Below are 24424 nucleotides of genomic sequence, written 5' to 3'. Positions count from 1 at the left end.
GCCTCTCAACAGGAAAGACTTCACACTGGATAAAAAAATTTCCATGTTACTGTATGCATTTTAACTCTGCTATGCTGATAATTCCTTAGCTTGCAAGAAACTTTTCAGACCTCTCTATCCACAGCTAGATTTTCAATTTGCTTTGCTTTGTGCACACACTTTGCTAATCCTTTATCCAAATCTTAATTCACTGCTGTCCCAAAAACAAGTGTCAAGAACAAAGCTCCTTTACACATTTTGGCCTCCTCCCTCCTAAGAAATGCAGCTGGTCTGACTGCATGGTCATAAAATCCACACACATGTTGGACAGAGTTGTTGGCACTTCCCAGCTCTGTGATCTTAAGCACATTTACTAACATCTCTGAGACTCACATCTGCCCCGCAGTCATTGCAAAGATGACCTGCAAGCCTATATACAGACTAATTCTGTGCCTGACCCATAATTCAGTCTGTCCTCAAGAGAGCAGCCAGAGTGACCTTGTTAACTTCAGCAGGTCACACTCCCCCTCTCTTCAAAACCCATCTAGCCACCCTGTTTACAATTTAAACCAGCTCCCCTTCCCTGTTTCATTGTTCTCCTCAGGACTTTTGAAGAAAACACACCTAACATGGTACATAATTTATTGCTTTATCCCTTTTATTGTCTGCTTTCCCCTACCAGAATGTCAGCTCCATGAAGGCATAGAGTTTTGTCTGCTTTGTCAACTACTGTATAGAACAGGGCCCCGCACATAGTCGGTCCTCAGTAAAGATTTATTGAATGAATACACAAATTACTATTCAGTCAAAGGCAGCTGCCACCACCACCACCGTTTAATCTCACTGAACCTCAGCCTGTTCATCTGCAAAGGGGAACCAGTAATCATGCCTTCCCCATGTCAGGGTTATTGCTGAGACCACACAAGGGACACAAGAGCACCACCATGCAAAGGCAAGGAGTGGCATCTTCCTTATCTTAGTTTTCCTGATCACATTTATATCTCCAACTTCTTGCGGGTCTTTAACCTGACAGATCTGTGTTCCTTCTAATCCTTGAGGGGTAGGTCTGTTTAATTTCAACCCTTTTTCTCTGCTTTAAATTTTCTCTGCTTTAGGATGTCTTCCCTAACACCAATTACACATTTTCTTACATCCCCTGATCATGTGGGGCTGACTGAAGATTTACCTAGTGGCTCGGATGCTTTAAAACATGGCTTCCTGATACCACACTAGTATTTTGTCCTTAAGGAATTAAAGCACTCTTTATGATTCCACATGTAATAAAATAAACAAATAAAAAACCCAAATTCTTTTTTCTTTTTTTAAATTTCTTTTTTTTTTAAGATTTTATTTATTTATTTGAGAAACAGAGTGAGCAAGAGCACACAACCAGGGGCAGAGGGAGAGGAAGGAGAAGCAGACTCCCCAGTGAGTAGGGAGTCCAACGTAGGGCTTGACCCCAGGACCCTGGGATCATGACCTAAGTCGAAGGCAGATGCTTAACTGACTGAGCCACCCAGGCGCCCCACTTCACAAATTTCTTTTAAATGGAAACATCCTTACTTCTGAATCTGTATCTCAAAAAAAATGACAAAACTGGATAAAATTACTTTTCTCCTCAAATCACCCCTGGGGGCAGGCAGGCAACATTTTAAAAATGTTTTTTCTTTCTTGAGACCCCTCTAGCCTTTCTAGCAAGCTAAGTCCTCAGGGCTGCCTTGAATAGACTGATGTCTGACAGTCTGCTATGAACTTCACCCACTTCTGTGATCCTACACCTTAAATGCACCTCAGGGAAGGCCCCTGGGCTCTCAGGAGACTCATCACAGATCAGGGAAAAACAACACCACAGCAGGATCCTCTTTTTCATCATTTAAAGAAATATGCTGTTTGGTTCAGATTCTTCAGAAAACACATTATAATAGCACAAATGCATAAAATGTTAACAACAGGTGGAGCAGATTTTTGCAAGCAAGGTTTCCATCATCCCTAGCCTTTTCCCACAGCCACACAAGGCTCATTCCTACAGGTCTGAACCCACCTCACATTAATGTCACACCACAGATACTTCAAACTCATCAAGACGTCAACAGTTACTGATTCAACACCCATCAGAGGGGTTTTCTTAAAAACCCAGACTGCTGGGCCCTACCCACAGAATTTCCACTCAGTAGGTCTGGGTGGGGCTGAGAATCTGCATTTCCACCTGGTTTCCAGTGATGCTTTGAGAACTACTGCATTAGGTAAGCCATTTGCATTTACCTAACAGCAGGTATTCATAGAGGTTACTGTGAAGGTGTGTCTCCTGGGGTCTGTTTAGCTGTCAAATAATAAAACCTTCCTTTTACAATTCTTCGATCAATCTTCACAAAATCCTGGAATGCATTAAGAAGCCCCACATCATCAACCAAACCTAGAAAAAGCGTCATATTCCTGGGTGAGACCTGGGTACTAGTGTTCCTCCCAAAATTCTAGTTCGGACCAAGCGATCACCTGGAATCAGGTCACTGCTTTGCAGGTGGTATCAGCAGGAAGAAAGACTCCCCACAGTAGCCACCTTTTGGTCAAGCACCAGACACCACGCCATTTTGGACGGCATAATTTGGATTCTTAACCAACAGATGTTCATTAGCTATTCCTTTTAGTAAGTACTGTGGATACATATTTGTAAATATTGTGGATACATAATTATGTTCACATTTAAATACATTTCTATGACATATTATTTAAAATTTTTTTTGAAATTTCAGGTAGTTCATTAAAATGATTCTAAAATTTATATGGAGAGGGAAAAGACCTAGAATAGCCAACACAATATTTAAGGAGAACAAAGCTGGAGGACTGACACTACCCAACTTCAAGACTTACTAGAAAGCTACAGTAATCAAGACAGTGTAGAATTGGCCAAAGCATAAAAATATAGATTCATGGAACAGAGAGCCCAGAAATAAGCCCGCATAAATAAAGTCAAGTTATCTTTGACAAAGAAGCAAAGGCAACACAATGGAGCAAAGACAATCTCTTCAGGGGCACCTGGGTGGCTCAGATGGTTAGGCTTCTGCCTTCGGCTCAGGTCATGATCCCAGGGTCCTGGGATCGGGCCCCACATCGGGCTCCCTGCTCGGTGGGGAGTCTCCTTCTCCCCCTCCCTCTGCTTCTCCCCCTGCTCATGCTCTCTCTCTATCTCTCTCTCTGTATCTCTGTGTCTCGAATGAATAAAAAATAAATAAATAAATAAATCCTTTAAAAAAAAGGCAGTCTCTTCAACAAATGGTGTTGGAACAACTGGATGTCCACACGCAAAAAAAACAAAAAACAAAACAAAAAAAAACTAGACACAGACCTTACACTCTTCACAAAAATTAACTTAAATGGATGGCAGACCTAACCATAAAATGCAAAACTGCAAATCTCCTAGAAGATAACCCAGGAGAAAACCTAGATGACCCTGGGTGTAGTGATGCCTGTTTAGATATAACACCAAAGACACGACCTGTGAAGAAAGTAATAAGCTGAACCTGATTAGAAAATTCTGCTCTGCAGAAGACAAAGTCAAGAGAATGAGAAGACAAGCCAGAGACTGGGAGAAAATATTTGCAAAAGACACATCTGATGACGACTTATTATCCAAAATATACAAAAAACTCTTAAAAGTCAACAATAAGAGAACAAAAAACCTGATTACAAAAATGGGCCAAAGACCTTAACAGACACCTCACCAAAGAAGATATACAGATGGAAAATAAGCATATGAAAAGATGGTTCACATACTATGTCATCAGAATGCAAATGAAAACATTGAGATACCACTTTACATGTATTGGAATAGCAAAAACGTGGAGCAATGACAACGCCAAAGGCTGATGAGGATGTGGAGCAACAGGAATTCTCATACATTGCTGGTGGGAATGCAGAATGGTACAGTCACTTTGGAAGGCAGTTTGGTGGGTTCTTATAAAACTAAACATACTATACAATCCAGCAATTGCACTCGTATTTTTCCAAAGGAGTTGAAAACTATGTCCACACAAAAACCTGCACATAGAGTTCACAGCAGCTTTATTCATAAAACTTGAAGCAACTACGATTATCTTCAATGGGTGAATGGATAAACTGTGGTACATCCAAATAATAGAGTATTATTCAGCACTAAAAAAAAAACGAACTATCAAGCCATGAAAAGACATAGAGAAATCTTAAAAGCCTATCACTAAGTAAAATAAGCCAATCTGAAAAGGCTACATGATGTATGACTTAACTATAAGACACCCCAGAAGAGGCAAAACTACAGAGGCAATAAAAAGATCAGTGGTTACTGGGGCTGGGGGAAGGAGGGAGGGATTAATAGGCAGAGCACAGATCTTCAGGGCAGTGAAAATGCTCTTTGTATTATAATGATGGATAAAGTCATTATATATTTGTCCAAATCTATAGAATGTCCAAATCCATAGAACACTAAGAGTGAACTCTAAGGTAAACAGTCTGGCTGATTATGAGGTGTCAATGTAGGTTCATCATTGGTAACAAATGAACCATTCTGGTGACTGATGTTGATAACTGGGGATGCCATGCATGTGTGTGGGCAGGGGATATATGGGAAATCTCTGTCCCTTCCTCTCCAGTTTGCTGTAAACTTAAAACTTCTCGAAAAAAATAAAGGCCTTTAAAAAATGGACCCAGAAGCATAAAATAAAGAAAAACATAAATTGGATTCCATCAGAATTTAAAAATGACCCAAGTGTATGCTGTCTACAAAACCACACTTTAGATTCAATGACACAGGCTGAAAGAAAAAAAGATGTAAAAATACATACCATGTAAGCAGTAACCTAAATAGAGCCGAGATGGCTATATACCGCATAGAATACAGTGAGAAAAAAATTGTTACTAGAGACAAAATAAGGACATTTTACAATGGTAAGAAATCAATTTATCAGTAGGATATAATGACTAAATATCCATGTACCTAAGAACAGAACCCCAGGGCACCTGGGTGGCTCAGTTTGTGAAGCATCTGCCTTTGGCTTGGGTCATGATCCCGGGGTCCTGGGATTGAGCCCCATGTTGGGCTCCCTGCTCAACAGGGAGTCTGTTTCTCCCTCTCCCTCTGCCCCTCCCCCTGTTCGTGCTCTCTCTCTCTCAAATAAATAAAATCTTAAAAGAAAAAGAACAGAGCTCCAAAATACACAAAGTGAAACGGAAAACCTGAAGAGAGAAATACACAATTCAACAAAAATAGTTGGACACTTAAACATTCCACTTTCAATAATGGATAGAAAATGAGGCAGAAATCAGCAAAGAAACAGAAGACTTAAAGAATACTACAAACTGCCTAGTTGTAGCAGACATCTACAAAACACTTCAGGTCAAACAAGAGCAGAAGACACATTCTTCTCAAGAGCACATAGAACAGTCTTCATAGTAGACCATATGCTAGGTCATAAAACAAACCTCGATAAATTAAAAAGAATTAAAACATACAAAGTACCTTCTTTGACCACAATGAAATTAAATTAGAAGTCAACAACAGAAGAATGTGGGAAAGTCACAGTTATATAAAAGTTAAACATATGCTTAAACAACCAATGTGTCAAAGAAGAAAATACAATGAAAATATAAAATACTTTGAGATGAATGAAAACAAACATAAAAAATACCAAAACTTATGGGGTACAGCTCCACCAGTGCTTAAAAGGGAAATTTATAGCTATGAGTGCATGTATTAAAAAAGGAGAAAAGGGGCGCCTGAGTGGCTCAGTTGGCTAAGCATCTGACTCTTGATTTTGACTCAGGTCATGATCGCAGCCCCGCGTCAGGCTCCCTGCTCGGCGGGGAGCCTGCTTCTCCCTCTGCCCCTCCCCCTCTGCATCTCTCTCTGTCTCAAGTAAATAAGTAAAATCTTCAAAAAAAAGAAATAAAAAGGATTATAAGAAAATACTAAGAAAAAAGGTATGCCAAAAAATAATAAGATGAAATAAATTACTAGGAAGACAGAAACTACCAAGAATACCTTCATGAAGAAATAGAAAAATCTGAACAGATCTACAAGTAAAGAAACTAAATTATTTCAAAAACTTCACACAAAGAAAAGCCAAGCCCAGATAGTTTCACTGGTGAGTTCTACCAAACATCTGAAGAAGAATTAACACCAATCCTTTTCAAATTCTTTCAAAAAACAGAAGAGGAGAGAACATGTCATAATTTATTTTGTGAGTACAGTATTACACTGATACTAAAATGAGAAAGATATCACAGGAAAAGAAACTATTGACCAACATCTCTTTTAAATATGGAGGCAAAATCCTCAGTGTTAGCAAACTGAATCCAACAACATATAGAAAAGTATATACACCATGAGCAAGTGGAATTTATCTCAGGAATGCAAGGTTGGTTTAACATTCAAAAATCAAAGTAATATATCAATATTAAGATCAATGTAATATATCAATAATAAAAGACAAAAACCACGTATTCATCTCAACAGACATAGAAAAATCATTTGAGAAAATCCAACATCCTCTCAAGGTAAAAATACTCAATAAACTAGCAGTAGGGAGGAAATATCCTCAACCTGATAAAGGGCATCTATGAAAAATCCACAACTAACATCATGATTTACAGAAAGATGGAGGGCTTTCTCCTAAAATCATGAATAAGACAAGGATATGTACTCTTACCATATCTATTCAACTTTGTAATGGAGGTTCCAGTTAGTGCAATAATGTAAGAAAAAGAAATAAAAGGCTTCCTTATTGGAAAAGAAGAAGTAAAACTATTTCTACTTGCAGATAGGATGTTATATTTAGAAAGTTCTAAGGAATCGACTAAAAAAACTACAGAACAGATAAGCAAGTTCAGCAAGTTGGCAAGATACAAGATTGATACATAAACCCAATTTTATTTCTATAAGCTTGAATTACAGTTTTATTTCTATAAACTGTTTAAAAATGCTCTTTTTCAAGTTGAGTCAGTTCCCTCTACTCCTAATTTTCTGAGAGTTTTTAATAATGCGTCACTGTTTGTGTCAAATGCTTTTTCTGCATCAACTGATATACATATATGATGCAGAAAGGTTGTCTCTTCAACCTGTTGATGCAGTGGATACCCTGAATGACTTTTGAATATTAAACCAATCTTGCACCTTCTCTCAGCACTGCTTTAGAGGGCCCACAAATTTTTGATATGTTGAGATTTCGTTCAACTCAACGTATTTCCCCCCAAGACAAGCACATCCACTCTTGTCACTTTTATTTAACACAGTATGGAGGCCAGAGCAATAATGCAAGAAAAAGAAGGGAAAGACTTTCATACTAGAAAGGAAAAAGTAAAACTATGTTTATTCAAGGATGACATATTATCTATATAGAACATCTGATTCAATCCACAAAAAAACTTATTAGAAACAGTAAGACAATTTAGCAAGGCTATGGTATACATATCAATATATAAAAATTAATCACATTCTTATATAATGAGGATAAATAACAAAATTAAAATTAAAAACACATTTCCAATAGCATGGAAAAATAGGAAATATTTAGGGATATATCTGATAAAAGAGATAAAAAGGTTGTATACCAAAAACTATAAAACACTACTAAGAAAAATTAAAGAGGACCTAAAAAGGAGGGGGGGGTCAAGATCTACCGCATTCATAGTTCAGAAGACTAGTTAAGATACCAATTCTCCCCCTAATGACCAACAGAGCCATCACAATCTCAACCAAAATCCCATAAGGTTTTTTGTAGAAACTGAAAGCCAATTATGAAGCATATGGAAATGCAAAGGCTCCCCTGTAGCCAAAACACAATTGAAAAAGAAGAAAGAGTTGTCTATCTAACACTACTTAATTTCGAAGAGCAGTAATAAAAACAGTGAAGTAGGAGCTTAAAGCCAGATAAATGGAGCAATGGCACAAAAAAAAAGGTCTGAAAATATACCCACACCCGCAGGACGATTGATTTTTGACAAAGTTGCAAAAGCAAGATAAGATGAAATAAATTACTAAAAAAAATAAGGCAGACAGAAAAGAGTACATACGGGTAACTCCATTTATATGAAGTTAAATCAAATGGCCCTTCAACATCTTTTCTTTGCTCCATCTCTGAGCTAACTGGAACTAATTCCAAAGACACTAATCATTTGTCCCCATTAGATCAGCTGCCATCCTCCTTATGGGCAACATTTCCAACAGATACTGGCAGTGTCCATGGAGCACCTCCCTTCAAGATTCAAACAGATCCTTCCAAATCTCTCCCCAGAACTAATGCCGCATAAATAAATAAATAAAGCAGCCCTTCAAGTTATCAAGTCCATAATAGAAGATTACAAGGTTCAGGGCCTCATTATCTCCTGCACTAGTCCCTGTAATATCTCTAGTTTACCTGTGAGAACACTCAGTGGCTGAGGATGAAGGGTTGTCCAGGATCCCGAGCAATAAATACCACTGCTATCCCTCAGCACCCTGCTGTTCTAACCCCATACATACTGACACCCAACCCCACTGAAACCAAATTCTTCACTGTAACTGACCTATGCAGTGCATTTTCAGTATTCTAGTAGATAAGGATAGCCAAAATCTTTTTGCTTTCCCTTGGGAAGAATTAAAATCCATCTGGACAGTCATGCCCCAGGATTTCTCAGGGTCCTTCTTACTTCTCACAAACCTTAAAAGAGGATTCAGACAACAGAAGGTTTTCTGCAGGCTCTACTTTGTTCCAATATGTGGATCATCTGCTCTTCTGCTCCTCTTCTCAGACCTCTTCACAGGAAGGCAATGTTCATCTGTTAAAACTTTTGCCCTTAAAGGGACATAAAATCTCCAAAGAAAAATTGCAGGTTGTTCAAACTCAGGTTCCATACTTAGGGCCCCTGATCTCGGAACCAGGACTAGATTTGGATCCAGGGAGACTTCAAGGCATCCCGAACATCCCTAAACCTAAAACTAAGCACCAATGACGAGGTTTTCTTGGACTAGCTGACTACTGTCGAAATTGGATCCCAAACTCTCTCTTACGGCTCAACCTCTATATGCTTTACCGAAAATCAACAAACCTGACCCTATTATTTGGAAAGATCAGGATGACAGAGCTTTTGGGACTTTAAGGAAAAGCCTAATAAGGCCCCTGCTCTGGACATCTTAACTATCCACTTCCCTTTCTCCTCTTTGTCTGTGAGAGGGAAGGGAATGCCCTTGGAGTGCTTGCCCCACCGGGGACCATCATCAGCCAGTAGGGCATTACGGCCAACAACCAGACCCTGAATATGGCTCAGGTATATCCCCCTTGCCTCACAGCCATTCCTGCCCCTGCCTCTTAGTTAAGGCCCCTGCAGAAACAGTCACGGGCTCCCCTCTAACCATCCTTGTATTCTGGCCAAAGGGAAAACCGCAGACATTTATACAGATGGCTGGTACAGCTTCCAGTAGCTCGTGACTTTGGAATATTACGGAAACAGCGAGGTTTACCTCCGACGAAGATAAAATGAAAAACGGCTCCTGTGTTCAAAATTCATTACATGTCACACTGTTGTGGCTGCTCAGGCCATTACCAAGTTTCCTGGGTATTCCGGATGCGACTCCCCGGAGGCCAAAGGAAATCACCTCACTGACATTTCTGCCCCAAATGCTGCTGCCAAGGAGGCCAACAGCCAGACCCCTGTCCGGTCCAAAGGGACGTTCTCCCAAATGATATTTGGAAAAATTGACCACAGACCCCAAAAACTGGCCCCTGAAAAGGAAAAAGAGCATTGGAAATCTAATAATTGTTGGTTTGATAAAAAGAGGGAACTCTGGTTTGGACCAAATAACAATCTGCCCACAGAAGTTCCAGAATTCCCAGTACTTACCACTGTACTTGCTTTAAACTGTTGGTCTCCTGACAGAGTGACGGCATTCACGAACCAGTATTGGTGGGGGAAAGGTAACAGGGCCACAGAAAGCGCTTACCTTGCTTGTCCCACCTGTTCAAAGCACAGTCCGGGGAAAACTGCACGGCTCCCAGACTCTGGACTGCCTGCAGGGCCACTCCAGTTTGGCAGATGGATCTCCTGCAGCTTCCCTATCTCGGGGATAGAAACACATTTTAGTCGCGGTCTGTATGTTTGTCATTGGACCGAAGCTTTCCCTTGTAGACAGGCCACTGCTTCTTCTGTGGCTAAAATTCTGTGAGAAAGAGGATCCCTACCTGGGGACCCCTCTCCAACTTCACAGCGATCGGGGAACCCGTTTCACCGGTCAGGTGCTTCGACAAATCTGCACTGTTGGGCGGGTATTAACAACACTTGCACGGTGCACACCATCCTCAGTCCTCAGAGTTAGTCACGCTCACTGACGGCATCACGAAATCTCAATTGGCAACATTTGTAGAGACCATAATATAATTTGGAATTGTCGTATTACTTTTTCTGTTGTGTATAATTATCTTTAAATTTTGCATTTTTTTTTTTTTTAAGTAGGCTCCATGCACAACATGGGGCTTGAACTCACAAACCTGAGATCAGGTCCTGAGACGAATTCACAAACCTGGTATCAGGTCCTGAGATCACAAGTTGGGCGTTCCACCAACTGAGCCATCCAGGCGCCCCAAGTTTTGCATTTTATTGCCTGTCGAACTTTTGCAAAAACGATGTGCCCAATGATTCTAGCTCATGCTTCAAGATGATTTCCCACACTTACAACCTTGAGAAGACAGAGACTTTAGATGGAAAGTACCTGAGAGTTTCTCCCTCCTCACCTTCCTTGTTACTCAACTGTGGCCTTAAGTGCTTTCCAACTGCTAGGCACCTTCCCTCTGACTTGGGACAGGACAACCCGAGAAGTCCTTCCTTGGCACCGAGGGACAAAACCACTAAATACAGAAAACCTGACCCGGGACCAGCGACGCCTTTGGGGAAAGATCTTGATTGATTAAAAGGGGGAAATAAGGGGCACCTGGGTGGCTCAGTTGGTTAAGTGTCTGCCTTTGGCTCAGGTTGAATCCAGCAAGTTGACTATATAAAAAGGGCAATACATCATGATCACATGGGGTTCATTCCAACAATGCAAGACTGATTCAACATCTGTAAATCAATCAGTGTAATTTATCATATTAATGGACTAAATGAGAAAAAGGATTGGGGTGCCTGGGTGGCTCAATCAGTTAAGTGTCTGTCTTCAGCTCAGGTCATGATCCTGGGGACCTGCGATAGAGCCCTGCGCTGGGATCCCTGCTCAGTGGGGAGCCTGCCTCCCCCCTTCTCTGCTGCTCCCCCTGCTTGTGCTCTCTCTCGCTCTCTCTCCTGCTCTCTGTCAAATAAATAAACAAAACCTTTAAAAATAATAATAATAAAAATTTTAAAATAGGATTATATTAATATATGCAGCAGAAAGTTCAACATCCATTCATGAAAAAAAAACTCTCAAAAAACTTAGAAGGGAACTTCCTTAACCTATTAAGACTTTTCAAAAATCACAGCTAACATCATACTAAATAGTGAGGTGTTAAGTTTTCTCCCTAAGATCAGGCATGAGGCAAGGATGTCCTCTCTCAACACTTCTAATTCAACTTATACTAGAAGTCCTAGCTAGTATAATCAGACAAGGAAAATACATAAAAGGTACACAATTGGATAAAAAGAAATAAAACTGTCTTTATTCACAAACAACTGTCTATGCAGAAAACCCCAAAGATCTATCAAATAATTCCTGTACATAGTAAGTGAATATAGCAAAGTTGAAAGGTACATAATCAAGATATAAAAGTCAACTGTTTTCTTTTATACCAGCAATGAATACTTGGAATATGAATTTTAAAAAACAACACATGTATAATAGCATCCCCCAAAATGAAGTTCTTAGGTATAGAGGTAACAAAATATGTACAGGATCGGTGTTCTTGAATTGGAAGACTCCATATAGTAAAGATGTCAATTCTCCCTTAGCTTACTGCAATTCCTATTGAAATCTCAGCCAGCTTTTTGGAAACATACTTAAGCTTATTCTAACATTTATATGAACAAGTAAAGGTATTGGAACAGCCAATTCAATTCTAGAATAGGAGACCTAAGTTGGAGGATTCATACTACCTGATTTCAAGACTTTCTATAAAGCTACAGTAATGACCAGAGAGGGGCAAAAGGACATCCATCAATGGTACATAACAGAGCTTGGAAACAGACCCACAAAAACACAATTTTTGACAAAGGTACAAAGACAACTCAGTAGAGAAAGAACAACCTTTCAAGCGGTGCCAGACATTGGAAGTACATATGCAAGAAACTGAACCTCCCACAAATAGTAACTCAAAATGGGTCACTGACCTACATGTAAAATGCAGACACTATGAAATTTCTAGAAGAAAACACCGGGGGAAATCTGCATGGTCTTGGGTTTGGTGATGAGTTTTAAGTACAAAGCAAAAGCAAATTTATGAAATAAGAAACTTAAGTTGGATTTAATTAAAATGAAAACCTTGAACTCTGTGAAAGCCACTGTGAAGAGGATGAGGATGTAATGCCCTTTTTATATAGTCAACTTGCTGGATTCAACCTGAGCCAAAGGCAGACTGGGAGAAAATATCTGCAAACCCCACGTCTGATAAAGGACATGCACCGAGCATATGCCAAGAACTTTTTTTTTTTTTAAGGTTTTATTTATTTATTTGACACAGAGAGAGAGAGAGCACAAGTAGGCAGAGAGGCAGGCAGAGGGAGAGGGAGAAGCAGACTCTCCACTGAGCAGGGAGCCCGACGCGGGGTTCGATCCCAGGACCCCGGGATCATGACCTGAGCCGAAGGCAGACGCTTAACCCAGGCGCCCCTATGCCAAGAACTTTTAAGGCTGAATAATAAGAAGACAACTCAATTTTTTTAAATTGGCGAAATGAGAGAGAGAGGGGGTGAGGGGAGAGGGCAGGAGTGGGAGGGAGAGCACGGTGGCAGGAAGACAGGTTCCAGGACAGAAAATGATTTAATGTTCGCAGGAGGACTGACTACTACTCTTTCCTGCTCATACATTGATTGGGTAATTAGAGATATTATAGATATCTACATATTGTATTTTTATTTAAGAAAAAAAATGAAAAGGCCAACAGTGTGTATAAATTGTGGTTGCTGTAGTATTTTTCTTGTAGAAAAGAAATTGGTATTAATTTGAATACTTTTGAGTAAGAAATGGTTGAGCCAATTCTAGCATATATATCTCATGGAATGCAAATCAGTTATGTTTCCACCAAGTTAGGTTTACATGTACTGAGCTGGAAAATTGACTATAATACAGTGATAAGTTAAAAAATAAAAGCAAGTTGCAGAGTGATAATTTTAGTCTAGTTACATTTATCTGTAAGAATTTTCAGAATGATAGAAAAATGCATTTATGCATTAGAAGCATAGAAGGAAACTGGCAGCACATGGGTCAATCTGTAACATCAGTTTTAAAAGATTTACATTTGGAGCAAAAAAGGGAGTGTCTGTCTTATTTTATTCCCTTTATACACTTCCGTATTGTTTGAGCTTTACTTTGAAATTAAAAATAAAACCTTGTTATTATATTTTTTAGTTTCTACTGAAACAAAAAAAAAAAATGGGCAAAAGATCTGAACAGATACCTCACTACAGATCTACAAATGAAAATAAGCATATGAAACGATGCTCAGTATAGGGACGCTAGTTAAAACCACAATGATATACCATTATACATCTATTAGAATAGCAAAAAAACCAAAAACACAAGAAAACCTAGCAATATCAAGTGCTCGTGTGGGTGGAGAGCAACAGGAACCCTCTTTCCCTGCTGGTGGGAATCAGTGGAGCACGGTACGGCGTTCAGAAGGCAGCTACAGTGAGGGATACGTGACGTTATCCATTTGTCAAAACCCCTAGAACTATTTTATAGTACAGAGAATAAACCTTAATGCAATATTTTAAAATGCAAGTTAAAAAATCAACTGGGGAGTGGAGAGAAGGGGGATGCAGACTATGACAAAAGAATTTAATTGTATTATGGGACACTTGGGTGGCTCAATGAAGTGTCCAACTCTTGATTTCCGCTCAGGTCAATCTCAGGGTCATGGGATTGAGCCCGAGTCAGGCTCCATATGCAGCATGGAGCCTGCTTCAGATTGTCTCTCTCTGCCCTTCCCCTGCTCACATGTGCATATGCTCTCTCTCTCAAATAAATGAATAAATCTTTAAAAAAAGAACTTAACTGTATTACAAATGTATGACCTAAACTCATGGGGAGGATGGGAGAAAGTGACCTGAGTAAGTTTGAGTGGAAAATGAAAGACGAAACAAAAGGAACTGTACACTCCCACTATAATTGGAAATTCTGTTTCTCATGGAGGTGCTAGTTAATGATTTTGATAGTTCTGTACACATATACTGGGACTGAAAAAATAAGTAAAAACATAGTGAATGGCAGAAGCCAAGTTTCTCACACTGGGAGTGGAAGGTTACAGATAACAGGTAAGTAAAGGGGAAAGGGCTAGAACGAACCATGGGGTTCTGAATTAGAGTCTGAGACATCAGTGGGAACTCCTGTTTAGCTTAATACAGAAACTGATGAGTAAAAGTAAAAATAATAGAGATGTATGCATAAACAGGTAAATAAATACACACACATTTATTTCCTCGCTCTGCTCACTGACAGGACCTAACAGCAATGAGCACATCAGAGCAAATCCTGGGTTTTCATACCACTCTCCAGTAAAAGGATCTGGAGACCCTTACTGAAATGGCTGATTTTAGGGCTGGAAAGAGGGAATATAACCAGATGAGTGTGGAGCATCCTGTAGGACCAAAAAGCAGGGAAGTGCTCAAAACACAAACTGCTGGGAATATGTCAAGGAGATACAGAAACCAAATGAAAGAGCTCCCAATGGCAAAAGCTGGAACAATCTGAGCAACAAAATAGAGTGCAGTTTTCAGCTATTATCTAGTAACAGAAACCTTTGATATGCTCCACAATATAAAATTGTGTCATTGTGCAGGTATGTTTTTTTCAAAGCAGGAGGGCAGAGTATACCAGAAACATAAAAGGAACAAACTGGAGTATGTTTTAGAGGGAAGAGGCCAGGATGCTTCGGGATTCGCATGAACAACAATCCGATGCAATATAATAAATATTTGAGCCCCTACTAGGTACCAACAACTATAGGGACATGGGGGAATATGAGAATAAATAAAACAGTTCCTGAACTGCATGGCCTGAGGGGCAGCTTAGGATGAAGGCCAGACGCTGTAACAGGCTGACTTGGGCTCAGCGTCTGGCACAAAATGAGTGATTAGTGTATGTTAAGATCTCTTCCCCAAATGCCCAGTGTACCAGGACTCACTCTGTTGACACCAATAAATTTCACCACTTATGCGACAAAAGGATATTATTTCCATTCTATATTGTTATAATCAACTAGAGAAGTTAGTTTTTTTTAAAGTATATAGAATTTAAAAGTCTAAAATTTAACATTAAGAAAAAGAGTTCAGGCGCCTGGGTGGCTGAGTTGGTTAAGCGACTGCCTTCAGCTCAGGTCATGATCCTGGAGTCCCGGGATCGAGTCCCACATTGGGCTCCCTGCTTAGCAGGGAGTCTGCTTCTCCCTCTGACCCTCACCCCTCTCATTCTCTCTCTCTCTCTGTCATTCTCTCTCTCTCAAAAATAAATAAAAACTAAAAAAAAAAGAAAAGAAAAAGAGTTCAGTTTAATTTCTGTCTACATGAACATGGGGAATTTTATAGTTTGACTCAAAGAGTCTACCACTGATCCAAGTGACAGGCAATTAGAAAACAAGACGCTGGATGGCACTAAAAAGCATAATTATTCCATGATCACTTGCTAGAACTTTATACCACTAAGGGCATTCACACTTTAAAAATCCACACATAATTAGCATTGTTTCCCTGTTTGGAAACATCAAATTGTTGCATCAGATGGAAGAGAAGAAAATTACCTAAATGAGAATGCTTTTCCAATGTGCACCAGGAAACCCAATTAATCACTGAGAGAAGAAAAAAGCCTCCCCTGTGCTCCTGCTTCTCATCTCTGCTTTCAATGAGCTTTTGCTCAAAGGAAAGAAAACAGTTGATTCTGTACAGCTTTACACTGACAAAATTAGTACACGTTGGCTAAGTTGGATGCATGCTACCTCTGCAAAACAGCCTTATGGAGGGAATGTGGAGATCAGTCAGCTGGGGGCAGGGGAAACAAGCTCGGCTACAGGGGAGAGAAGGAGAGAACAGCGTGATGACAATGTTCACGGACACGGTGAAGGCGAGTTTGTTCGGGTAGCTGCTGACATAAAGCAAGAAGCCCGAGAAGTGTTCAAGGAACGACAGCCATGATGACAGTGAGCCCTACAAAGGACCCAGGTCAGGCAGGTGGTGGCTAGCAGGAGCACCGCCTGCAGAAGCTGGCGTTGGGGAGGACAGGGGCCAGTGGGAGTGACAGTACATCATTTCTGGAACATATTAAAATGTTAAAAATTGACTTGAAATGGTAAAACATTTCTATTAAAGAAAGTCAAACACAAAAGTTGTATACATAGTATGTATGAATAATCGGGCAGAGAAAAAGGACCTGAAAGAGACTAAATGCTGGCAGGAGACATACATATGGCTGACTTTTTTCCCCTTATATATTCCTGTATTTTCCATTAGTACTTATTTATTTTGCTATTGCTCAGTTATTACTCAAATGACTAACACAAACTTAAAAAGTTTGTTCACTCATACCTTTCCCTAAAGATACATGAGGAGCCAGATGTCTGAAGATATCCAAAGTCAAAATCTGCTGTGGTTTACAAACTGAGTGGATCAAAGGTTTTGACCTTAATAAGTCCATTCATTAACGGAACAGGTTCAGAATAGATAATATACAACAGATACATGCTCGCTGCAAATAAAGAGGGTAAAGCACGCACCGAAGAGCTGTCCTTTCATACAACCATTATGAATAAACCCACTGTAGATTAACAACGGCAGAGCAAACTAACAGAACGTTAACAGTGGTAGAACTGTTACGTTTTCTTTTCTTTCTGGCTTATCAGTACTCTCTGAATGTTTGTATTTAGTAATGTTTTACTTTTATAGGAATGACATTTCTATTTCCAAAAGATGCTACAGTTGTACTGGTTACTATTATGTACTTTTTTAGGTATTTACTTTCATGCTACATGTTAAAATACATTCCTACCGTTGTTAATATTTATTATAAATTTAATCTGTGGCCTGAGTCATTTATATATAATTTCTCATTGGGGATGAAGACAAAAATATCGTATATTTCAAAACAGCCATAATTTAATAATCAAATATATTTGCACATCAGTGGTAGACACAACAAAACTGCTACAAAGTCTGAGCTAATATACAAAAGGCTAAGTGGAATTTAAAAACTGGGCCGTTTTCTTTGGGACACAAAAATTTTAAACTTGAATATTTACTACTCAACTCTAAACATATTTTTAGTCAGCTACCTCCCCTTTCCCTGCAATTCTGAGAAAAAAATTCCAGCATGTGATTTTACTTTCCCATATTGACCCCAAATCCTCCCGAGTCTACTCTTCATGCTCTGCCTCCAGCAAATAAAGTAAAAGATAAAAATTCTGAAGGACTGGCTGACAAGGTCTGAAGAGAACCTACGTGTGTTCCTGCTTGGGTAACCTTCCTTCAGAGGCTCCCAGACAGAGCCCCTGCGGTGCAGATGGTGTGGGTGGGGGGAGACATGCATTAAGGCTAGGGGCTAGAGTTAGGGAAGGAAAGGAACAAAGAACTGTAGTTTGTTCCTGGATTGGTGATTTGGGGTTCTAAATTTATCCTTTAAAGCAATTTAATAAATGGATTCTCTGGTCCCTATTCTAGCAATAAAACACCTGCTTAAAAAGAATCGGAATCATGTGAGCAAAAAGTATATTTATTTACCATATAATACTAGAAAAAAATACAATCTATAAAATAGAATGCATAGTATGATCTGATTTTTATAAAAGAAATATATAAGTAAAATATGTACATAGACAAAAGATTAGAAGAATATGTATCAAAATATTATAGATGTATTTTATTTTCTGATTATCAATACTTTCTAAATTTGACACTAAGTACATATTACCTTTAAAGGAAAATACGTTATTTAAAAAAAAATTTGTATATTATATGCAAACTTCTTGTAAAACCGTATTGGGAATAGAATAAAATAAAAACACGTCACAACACTAAACTACTGAGCAATTTAATTCCTAAAACAGAAGACTTTTTAAAATTTTAATTTGACTATAGTAAAATGGAGAACATGTAAACGCTCTAGACGCTTTTCTGCCTAGAGTTGATTTAGCCTTTATAAACTATAAAGGTAATGCATCAGGATTGACTTTGCAAAGGCATGATTCTAAATGAGAACATGTTTCCATGAGGAGCTAAGATCACGTGGCCCTTCTTAAACATACAAGAATTTACCCCTGAATCTACTACTAATAGACCCATTTAAAGCGTTACGATGCCTGGCACATAGTACACAGGTGCTCAAAAATTTTTGATGAAATCAAGTCCTAAGTTCATATATAGGGTGAAACAACTTTTCTTTTGAAGGGCTGAACGCACAAATTACTAGGTCAATGGTGCAGGAGAAGAGATGGTACTGCTTGGACTGCAGCAAATAGAAATGGCTACAAGACCAAGAAAGCGTGCTTTCGTTTCAAGGAACTACAAGTGAGCTTTCTCCCAGCTGATCTCCACCTGCAGTGGCCAGCTCCTATGCTAAAATCAGGACAGCATCCAGACAGGAAGGTCTGACCAGAGACAGATTGTGTTCACGCCCACACAGAGGGAACAAGAAGCAGAAGTGCTCTTTCACAGCAGCTAGAATAAGGCGAGGCAATGGCCCTGGGGTGGAACCTGACACTCAAAAGGTTATGGACTAAAATCATAAGGTTTACTACCCAAGGGGACAATTGTTAGGTTTTAAACCATGACAAAAAAGTCATGTCCAAATACTTAACTAGATAGCCCAGAAAATGTGACTAATAACAAACTGAGAAAATAATAAGCGGAAACCCTGCTAATATTTTTGTTATTTTCTTCATGCAAGTGTAAGTAGTTAGGGAGTTTCAAATTTTCATCATCGCAACGAGTCACTTGCAAAATTCATTTTCCTTAAAAATCCAATTTGTTCAATTTGCTGTGATCAGAGTGATCACTGTTTGATCAATCAGAAACATAATAGGTAACTTATGCATTATGTCTAAGGTTCCCTGGTTAGTTGTTCCCTCAGACACCTGTTTAATGGTCAGCCCACATTCCTGGTTAAAAAAAAAAATTCTCATGGGCTTAAGGATCAATAATTTTGGGGGACCATGGAGGGCTGCGTGGGTGGCTCAGTCGGTTAAGCGTCTGACTCTTGGTTTTGGCTCAGGTTGTGATCTCAGGTTTGTGAGAAAGAACCCCCCCCACACACACACAACCCCCACCCGGGGCCGGTGGTGGGGGTCCTCCATGCTCAGCAGGGATTCTGCTTCTCTCCCTTTTCCTCTGCCCCTCCCCCTGCTCACATGCCACAATTTTCTACCAAACTAGTTGTCCATTCTAATTGCCATTAAAGGAAATGATTTCCAAGAAAGAATAACATTATAACTTCTTAGAAATCAAGCCAAAGAACTATCAAAGCATTGACATTTTGGAACAAGCGTAAGTTACATCTCTTAGATCAACTGTAAAAATACTTCAGACCTACGAAATCTTCAACTGTGCTCATTTATTTTCCTGAAGTTTCCTATTTTCTGACACACAAAGTACTTTTATATTTTTTAATTGTAATTTAATTCTATTTAAGAGATTTTTTTTATTATTATTTATTCATTTGAGAGAGAGAGAGAGACAGAGAGAGCACAAGCAAGGGGAGAGGCAGAGGGAAAGGGAGAAGCAGACTCCCCTCTGAGCCGCCCAATGTGGGGCTTGATCCCAGGACCCTGAGATCATGACCTGAGCCGAAGGTAGACGCTTAGCCATCTGAGCCACCCACGCATCCCACACAAGGTACTTTTAATAAGCTTAATTGAGACCCAAGAGTTTAAGAGAATTATCCAACCACTATTTTGTTACAAATTAAACTCAGTGAGGAACACATTTCCTCATCATGTTAACATTCGGAGACTGTATAGTTTTATTGTTGAAGCATTTATCACAATCTGTAATGACCTTGTTTTATATGCTTATTGTTTTTTTTCCTATATAATTTCTGTAAGATCAGGGACCCTGTCCTCCTTCCTCACTGGTATATCTCCTCCACCTAACATAAGGCCCAATACTAAAAAGCATTCATATATATGTACTGACTTAACAAATGGGTATTTTGGTCACAGAAAGGAAAGCATGATTAGGAGTTAAATAGTCCATGCCCTCAGATTTCTCAAAAAAATGTAAAAGGTGGCTTATTATTATTTTTATGGATTTTTTAATGCCTCACACAGTAGATTCTCAAAAATAAATTGCATCTTTTTTGGAAATGGAAATGACGTTGAATATTACAGCAGGACTGGAACTCACAAATCTGCTCTAAAAACGTGAAGGAGAAAGAGGACAGTAGAAAAACAGTTGTGCTTAGTACTCTCCAAGGGTTTTCTACCCACTGTCTCAGATAAACCCTGGAGGCACTCTCCATCTTCAAGATGAGCAAAGTGAGAATTCGCCAGGAAGTCCATGGCCCAAGGTCAAGAAAGTGTCAGGATTGAGATTAGAATACCAGTTCGTCCTTAAACCAAAACCCACATTATTTCCTCTACTCCATGCTGCCTCCACAGGAACCAGAAAAGAAGTATATCTTTTTTTTCAGTAACAACACATTAAGTGCATTAAATGACACAGTTAATATTTGCAAAGAAATGTTTTGATTATTCAACTTACGAACTTTTTAGAAAAGGTGAGTAAACGGGGCGCCTGGGTGGCTCAGTTGGTTAAGCGACTGCCTTCGGCTCAGGTCATGATCCTGGAGTCCCTGGATCGAGTCCCGCATCGGGCTCCCTGCTCGGCAGGGAGTCTGCTTCTCCCTCGGACCCTCCCCCCTCTCATGTGCTCTCTTTCTCATTCTCTCTGTCTCAAATAAATAAATAAAATCTTAAAAAAAAAAAAAGGTGAGTAAACTAAATAATTAAATGTATCAATTGGGAGGGCTGAAGTGATGTGAGAAAGCACAGATAAAGTCACTAGAAAAGAAGCATCCCATTGTGCACATTTTCACACCTACTGTACTGCTAATTTTAAAGCCAAAGAAAATCTTCAGATTCTGAGGCATTTTTAATTTGCAAAAAGGATGAGATGTGCCTTTAAGAGAACAGTAATTTAGGGTTTGTCCTCAGGATAATTTCCAGTTTTCAGCAGGAAGGCTGTTCGTTACGGTAGAGTGAGCGGGGTGTGCAGATAACTGTGCCAGACTGGCGGCCTCGGGGTGAACTGTGGTTCCTAGACCCTCTTCCACCGCGTGCTTAAGTCTAATATTAACTTGAGAAGAACTGCCCTGAACCTGGACTTTTTATGAGGGACAGAGGAGCAAGGAAGGAAGCGCTACACAGACAGAAGGGAAGGGAGGAGGAGAGCAACCCTGTGAGCGCTTTCCCAGACCAAGCCCGCCCACTCGGGAGCCCCGCAGGGCCAGCAGCAGTATCCCTGCCAGGCCAGGGGAGAGGGTGCAGCCCCTGAGCACGGGCCCGGGACCCCGGCCGGGGCACCTGCAGCTGTGGGCTCCCGCACTTGAGGACACCCGCACCTGGGGGCCCCCGCACCTGGGGACACCCGCACCTGGGGGCCCCCGCACCTGAGGGTCCCCGCACCTGGGGACACCCGCACCTGAGGGTCCCCGCACCTGGGGACACCCGCACCTGAGGGTCCCCGCACCTGGGGACACCCGCACCTGGGGGCCCCCACACCTGGGGGTCCCCGCTCCTGGGGACACCCGCACCTCGGGGTCCCCGCACCTGGAGGCCCCTGCACCTGAGGGTCCCCGCACCTGGGGACACCCGCACCTGGGGGCCCCCGCACCTGGGGACACCCGCACCTGGGGGCCCCCCGCACCTGAGGGTCCCCGCACCCGGGGACACCCGCACCCGGAGGCCCCCGCACCTGAGGGTCCCCGCATCTGAGGACACCCGCACCTGGGGGCCCCCGCACCTGGGGACACCCGCACCCGGAGGCCCCCGCACCTGGGGACACCCGCACCCGGGGACACCCGCACCTGAGGGTCCCCGCACCTGGGGACACCCGCACCTGAGGGTCCCCACACCTGGGGACACCCGCACCTGGGGGCCCCCGCACCTGGGGGTCCCCGCACCTGGAGACACCCGCACCTGGGGGCCCCTGCACCTGAGGGTCCCCGCACCTGGGGACACCCGCACCTGGGGGCCCCCGCACCTGGGGACACCCGCACCTGGGGGCCCCCGCACCTGGGGACACCCGCACCTGGGGGCCCCCCGCACCTGAGGGTCCCCGCACCTGGGGACACCCGCACCCGGAGGCCCCGGCACATGAGGGTCCCCGCACCTGGGGACACCCGCACCTGGGGGCCCCCGCACCTGGGGACACCCGCACCCGGAGGCCCCCGCACCTGGGGACACCCGCAGCCGGAGGCCCCCGCACCTGGGGACACCCGCACCCGGGGACACCCGCACCTGAGGGTCCCCGCACCTGGGGACACCCGCACCTGGGGGCCCCCGCACCTGCGGGTCCCCGCACCTGGGGACCCCCGCACCTGGGGGCCCCCGCACCTGGTGACACCCGCACCCGGAGGCCCCCGCACCTAAGGGTCCCCGCACCTGGGGACCCCCGCACTTGGGGACCCCCGCACCCGGAGGCCCCCGCACCTGGGGACACACGCACCTGGGGACACCCGCACCTGAGGGTTCCCGCACCTGGGGGCCCCCGCACCTGGGGGCCCCCGCACCTGAGGGTCCCCGCACCTGGGGACACCCGCACCCGGAGGCCCCCGCACCTGAGGGTCCCCGCACCTGGGGACCCCCGCACCTGGGGGCCCCTGCACCTGGTGACACCCGCACCCGGAGGCCCCCGCACCTGAGGGTCCCCGCACCTGGGGACCCCCGCACCTGGGGACACCCGCACCCGGAGGCCCCCGCACCTGGGGACACCCGCACCCGGGGACACCCGCACCTGGGGACACCCGCACCTGAGGGTCTCCGCACCTGGGGGCCCCCGCACCTGGGGACACCCGCACCTCGGGGTCCCCGCATTGGGGACACCCGCACCCGGAGGCCCCCGCACCTGAGGGTCCACGCACCCGGGGACCCCCGCACCAGGGGGCCCCCGCACCCGGTGACACCCGCACCCGGAGGCCCCCGCACCTGGGGACACCCGCACCTGAGGGTCCCTGCACCCGGGGGCCCCCGCACCTGGGGACACCCGCACCTGAGGGTCCCCGCACCTGGGGGTCCCCGCACCTGAGGGTCCCCGCACCTGGGGGCCCCCGCACCTGGGGACACCCGCACCCGGAGGCCCCCGCACCTGAGGGTCCCCGCACCTGGGGACCCCCGCACCTGAGGGTTCCCGCACCCGGGGGCCCCCGCACCTGGGGACACCCGCACCTGGGGGCCCCCGCACCTGAGGGTCCCCGCACCTGGGGACACCCGCACCTGAGGGTCCCCGCACCTGGGGACACCCGCACCTGGGGGTCCCCGCACCTGGGGACACCCGCACCCGGAGGCCCCCGCACCTGAGGGTCCCCGCACCTGGGGACACCCGCACCTGAGGGTCCCCGCACCTGGGGGCCCCCGCACCTGGGGACACCCGCACCTGGGGACACCCGCACCTGAGGGTCCCCGCACCTGGGGGCCCCCGCACCTGGGGACACCCGCACCTCGGGGTCCCCGCATTGGGGACACCCGCACCCGGAGGCCCCCGCACCTGAGGGTCCACGCACCCGGGGACCCCCGCACCAGGGGGCCCCCGCACCCGGTGACACCCGCACCCGGAGGCCCCCGCACCTGGGGACACCCGCACCTGAGGGTCCCTGCACCCGGGGGCCCCCGCACCTGGGGACACCCGCACCCGGAGGCCCCCGCACCTGAGGGCCCAGGCACCAGGGGACCCCGCACCAGGGGCGGGCGACGGGGTCGAGCGCAGGGGGCCCCGGGACCGCAGACGGCGGGTTCGGGCGTCCATCCTGGCCTCAGCTTCCCGGGCGCAGGCGGCGGAACGACCCTCGCCCGCCCCCGCCCGGCCCCCACGCTCCTCACGCGCTTTCCACCCGCAGCCGACGCGTCGGGATCGGGGCTCGGGCGACAGAGCGCCGACCTCCGCCTCTCTGGAGACCCCCCAGGCCCGGCGGCCCGCCCTGCCCGCCCGGCCGCACTCACCGCGCACGAAGAGCACGCTCCCGCAGCCGCACTCGCCGCGCGCCCCGCAACCGCCGGCGCCCACCTCGGCCGCGGCCGGCGCGAGGCCTGAGGGCCGCTCCGGGCCGCGCCCGCCGCCCCGC

At 44.2% G+C, this 24424-nt stretch overlaps 1 protein-coding gene across 12 annotated transcripts in view; it reads right to left on the bottom strand.

Annotated features, from left to right (window-relative positions):
• The window catches only part of PTPDC1 (protein tyrosine phosphatase domain containing 1), a 75784-nt gene extending 51360 nt beyond the window's left edge, over positions 1-24424 (bottom strand). For all 12 annotated transcript variants that reach the window (XR_010407825.1, XM_064579833.1, XM_064579834.1 and 9 more), the window contains exons 1-2: positions 24303-24424; positions 9926-10037 (exon numbers count right to left, since the gene is read on the bottom strand). The gene's annotated coding sequence lies outside the window, so the exon portion shown is untranslated. The remainder of the gene's footprint in view (positions 1-9925; positions 10038-24302) is intronic.

This window comes from Mirounga angustirostris, unplaced genomic scaffold (genome assembly GCF_029215605.1).
Source record: "Mirounga angustirostris isolate CCGP_5_RB_7025 unplaced genomic scaffold, mMirAng1.0.hap1 SCAF_15, whole genome shotgun sequence".
Classification (NCBI taxonomy): Eukaryota; Metazoa; Chordata; class Mammalia; order Carnivora; family Phocidae; genus Mirounga; species Mirounga angustirostris.
This window is presented reverse-complemented; position numbering and strand designations above follow the sequence as displayed.